Raw genomic sequence first — 4,972 nt, forward strand, 5'->3', positions numbered from 1 at the left:
GTTGTCTAATAAGCTTTTCTAGATTTTACCGTGTTTTTGCAACAGTGTCACATAAATGATGACTTATTTTCCCAGGTTGATATTTTGGTAGAAATAAGAAAAGTATTTTAGAATTACTTATTATTGGAATAAATGTCAGTATAATGTTTAAACATTTTGATTAGACTTATATTCAAGGTACAATCTCAAATATTCTTTCTTTTGATGTTCAGAAAAAGTATAACTATTTTATTCAGGTACTAAATGTTAATTGCTATTTCCAAAATTGCCTCTGGAATTTCTTAAGACCAGTCTTTATCTTGGGAATAAAAAACTTGAAAAGGGTAACTTAAGAATCATCTAATTTTGTTTAATTTCCTTCCACCTATCCCTCTTTATCTTCAAATAGTGTTGAGCCTTTAAAGAGTATGCAATACCATACTAGCCATTACTTCATTGATTTTACATAGACTGAGATCCTAAGGTACTTGCTTTATTGTACCTTAAATCATTTGAAAGTCAGATTTCAGCAGATTTGGCCCTTGACAGCATAGCTCTGAACCCAGAAATAAATAGGAAAAAGGATTATAAATAGGCAGGAGTGAGCCTGACTTCTTGGGGGAACAGCAGGGAAGTGGTGTGTCTGGAAATGATGACTGAGAAGAAGAGGGAAAGTGATGGGGCCAGAGAAGAACCTGAGGGCGTGGGTCCAGGTCAGGGAGGTCTGCGTAGGCCAGTGAGAGGGCTTTGCTTTGACTCTCTATGAGTAGGGGAGCTTGGCAGATTTTGAGCATGGGAGTGACATGATTTGACTCACACTTGAATGGGATATCATCATCTGCTGTGCTGAGAATAGACTGAATTGACGGCAAAGGAGGAAGTAGAGAGACCGGTTAAAATGCTGTTGCAAAAATATAGAGGAAAGGTAATAGAGGGTTGGGTCTAGCCAGTAGCAGTGAAGGTAGTAAAACCTGATCAGATTTGGGATATGTTCTGTAGGTAGAGCTGACAGCATTCACTGTTGCTTCATGGGATATGCTGGGCATGGGGAGTGGCGTGGAGCAGTCACGGGCAGCACCAAGGCTATTTTCCCAAGCCAGTGGGTAGATGGAGTTCCTCTTTGCTGAAAGGAAGAAGACTACAAGACCAATAGGTTGGGCCACTCAGGACATGTTCAGGCTAAGTGGATGTTAGTGATCATTCCCTCACAGCAAGATAAAATAATAATGTCTCGATGCTAAAATATACAGGTCAGGAATTAGGGAAATTTTTTTTTTTGAGACAAAGTCTCACTGTGTCACCCAGGCTAGAGTACAGTGGCATGATCTTGGCTCACTGCAACTTCCACCACCCTGGTTCAAGCATTCTCCTGCCTCAGCCTCCTGAGTAACTGGGATTACAGGCACCCGCCATCACGTCTGGCTGATTTTTGTATTTTTAGTAGAGATGGGGTTTCACCATGTTGGCCAAGATGGTCTCAAACTCCTGACGTTGGGCAATCCACCCACCTTGACCTCCCAAGGTGCTGGGATTACAGGCATGAGCCAGCGCACCCGGCCAGGAAATATTCTTATATGGTATAGTCTCAGACTTCGACAATAGCAGATAAAAGAGAGACTGATGGAAAGTGAGAGACTGATGGAAAGAAAGTGGTGTTGCCACTTATCTTTTCTGTTAACTCTTACACACACCTCACCTTGGCTTCAGTCGACTCTTCTAGCAGTTCAAAGTATTTCTAAGTAAATGTTCTTAAATGGCACAGATACCTGTGCCCCTTGATTTAAGAAAATTGGATATGCCAAACTCAGACATATAACACATCCAATTTAGGCCTTAATTTTCTTGCATTATATATTCACATTCCAAATGCCTCTTTTTAATAGGAGATGAACTTTGTCAAACGTAGGTTTATACATGATGCTAACTAATTTACAGGGTAAAGATAATTTAAAAATTAATATTAGAAACCTGAATTTTTATATCCCAGAAAGGCATTATCCCAGGCACTGTGGGTATATAAAAAATGAGGGAGCGGGCCACTGTCCTCAAATAGATAAAATAATAGTGACTGCAAGAAAAATACTGCAAGTACACTATGCAGATAACTAGAATGCAAGACAGTGTGACTATAGGGAAAATCATATTCTGCTGAGGAAATCAGGGAAAATTAATTGGGAGAGATGTCATTTGAATGAGACGTAAGTAACATAAGTAGGATTTTAACTAGTAGATATGTTGAGTGGCATTCTAAGTTAAAAGAGTAAGGAAAGCAAGAGCAAACAAAACCGTTTCTGTGACATAGAGGTTGATCAAGGGGAGAGCTAGCGACCAAGCTGAGATAGCTTCGGATCATCGAAAGTCTCTAAAGCTGTGATAAGCGTTTTTGCTTCATTTGGGTAAACAATGAGGAGCTGCTAAAGGTTTTGGGGAAATGAAGTGTCAAGATTCCAGTGCTTATTAGGAACATCATCCTCTTGGTGTTGGCAAGGTGTGGTAGCAGCAGCAGGAGGTGACAAGGACTGGATTAATCTAGGCAGGAGGTCCTCGAGGGCACAGTAGACGTGCATGAGAAGGCAGTGAGAGTGTTGGCAGTAGCAAGGGGACAAAGGGGACGTTTGAAAATCATCATAGAGATAGCACTGATTAGGCTGGTTAAATATAAATCGATCAGGAATGTAGAAGTTTCTGGTCGGAGGAGGAGGAAGCTGAACTGAGTTAAGAACATGTGGAGTTTGAAGTGACCCTCCACTTTCCCTTGCTGTTGACAGAATGCTTCTGGATATCCCAAGAGCAGGCAGGACTGGAGACAAACAGCTGTGGGAATCACCCACAGAGAAGGCCCGGCCTGTGGCCTTGCGTGTGAGTGGGGCTGTTAAAGCAAGGGGGAAAGAGGCGGGGGAGGGAGGGAGAGCGAGGGCAACTGTGAAGGAAGAACTTCGGGTACAACTCCGTTTGAGAGGTCCGGGAGGAAACAGTCAAAGAAGGGTCACGAAGGTAGAAGGGACATGAGAAGAATGCATTTTTATGGAAATAGAGGAAAAGACTATTTGGAAAGGGGGATTGTCAAGAATGTGACCCAAACTCAGGAAGGATGGGGGTTGAAGGAAGGTCAATGGATGTGAAACCACGAAGTCATTGCTGATCTTGGACAGTGCGCTGAAAATGATCATGTGCCCAGAAACAGGGTTACAAAAGATAAGTCTGAGAGTGGAAGTGAGGGAACATTCTGTTGTTTGGGAAAATATGATGCTGAAAGGCAGATGCAATTCCAAAGAGCAGCAAGAGTGAAAGAGAATATATTTGCGGGCTGAACATGTGTTGAGCATTTTGCAGTACATACGAAGGGACTAATGGAGAGAAACAGCTTAATGATGTGAAGAATCAGAGATCACGGATGGCTTGTGATCTGTGAGGTGGTGCAGGTGGGAATGGCATCCCCAGCACAGACCCAGCACAGGCCCACCTCGGCCCATGGCTACAAGGCTGCAAGGGTCTATTTGTCTTTTCCCAGAATGTGCAACACTCTCCCCTGCCTCCAGGTCTTGGCAGCTGCTGTCATCCTCTGCCAGAATACTTCTCCACATGATTTTTTCAATGGCGAACCTCCTTGTCATCATTCTACACTCCTCAGAGCATCCTTCCCTGACCTTTTCATCCAAAGTCTAGCCTACCTATGCCACCTATTTTTGTCCCGTTGTCTTCATAGCTCATAGCATTACCTGAAATCATCCTTTTATTTGTTCGCTTGTTTATTTCCTCCCACCCACTAGAACATAAGCTCTGTTAGCAGGACCTTGTTGAGCTTGTTTACTTCTGTACCGCCAGTGCCTAGAAAACCCAGCTTGGGGCAGGTGCCCTTCGGGTATGTATTACGTGAATGAGTGACAGGAGGCATGACCTTCACCAAGGGAGGAAGGAAGACAAAGATTGGTAAAGATATAGAAAAGCTCTCTGACAAGACTTGGAAAGACCTTGTAGCTAATAGCATCTGTATTCTTGGTAAAGAATCAGAATAATCTGCTTAGGTGAAGAGTTTCAAGAAAAGCGAAACAGGCTTCCAGCGGAACAGTGGAATGCCTTGGAAAGGAAGAAGATGTAAGGGAATTTGTTCCTATAGAACTGGAGTTCTACAGGTAGAGGAGGGAGCATGGGTATCCTGTATCTGGAAGAATGGAATGCTCCTGGATTGAAGTGAGAACACAGGGGATCCCAGAAGGCAGAAAGGAGGTTTAAGGACAGTACTTTTAGCTGACATGGATGGAGGTACTGAGATGAACCAGAATGGAGGGACTTGTTGACAAAAAGGGAGAGTCTGGGGAAAGGGAAGACTCTCTTTTACATAGGATGGTGTTTAGTGCGATGAGTTCAGTTTTTGCCCAGTTGGTGGACTTCACCAACCTCAGAGTCCATGTGATGAAATCTAAATGCTGTGCTCACATCAACAGTAATTTGTATTTCCAATTGATTGATATTTTTACATAAATAGTCAAAGGAGTTTAGCATTTCCAAATGCAGTGAAGACCTGGACTCTGAATTCCCTGAAAGCAGGAAATATTTGTTTCTAATGCCCCAGGAGCTTTCATGGTGCCTTACACAAAGTAAGCACTCATTAAATGTTGAGTGAATAAAAGAATGATAATTGAGGCAGACGGATCACGAGGTCAGGAGATCGAGACCATCCCGGCTAACACGGTGAAACCCCGTCTCTACTAAAAAATACAAAAAATTAGCCGGGTGTGGTGGTGGGCGCCTGTAGTTCCAGCTACTTGGGAGGCTGAGGCAGGAGAATGGCGTGAACCTGGGAAGCGGAGCTGACAGTGAGCTGAGATCACCACTGAACTGAACTCTAGCCTGGGCAACAGAGCGAGACTCCGTCTCAAAAAGAAAAAAACATCAAGCCTGTAATCCCAGCACTTTGGGAGGCCGAGACGGGCGGATCACGAGGTCAGGAGATCGAGACCATCCTGGCTAACACGGTGAAACCCCGTCTCTA

General features: G+C 43.5%; 1 protein-coding gene across 2 annotated transcripts in view; it reads left to right on the forward strand.

Moving 5' to 3' along the window:
• Positions 1-4,972, forward strand: part of CEP112 (centrosomal protein 112kDa) — a 587,957-nt gene that overhangs the window by 360,973 nt on the left and 222,012 nt on the right. The gene's annotated exons all lie outside the window — the stretch shown is intronic.

This window comes from Mandrillus leucophaeus, unplaced genomic scaffold (genome assembly GCF_000951045.1).
Source record: "Mandrillus leucophaeus isolate KB7577 unplaced genomic scaffold, Mleu.le_1.0 Scaffold404, whole genome shotgun sequence".
Classification (NCBI taxonomy): domain Eukaryota; kingdom Metazoa; phylum Chordata; class Mammalia; order Primates; family Cercopithecidae; genus Mandrillus; species Mandrillus leucophaeus.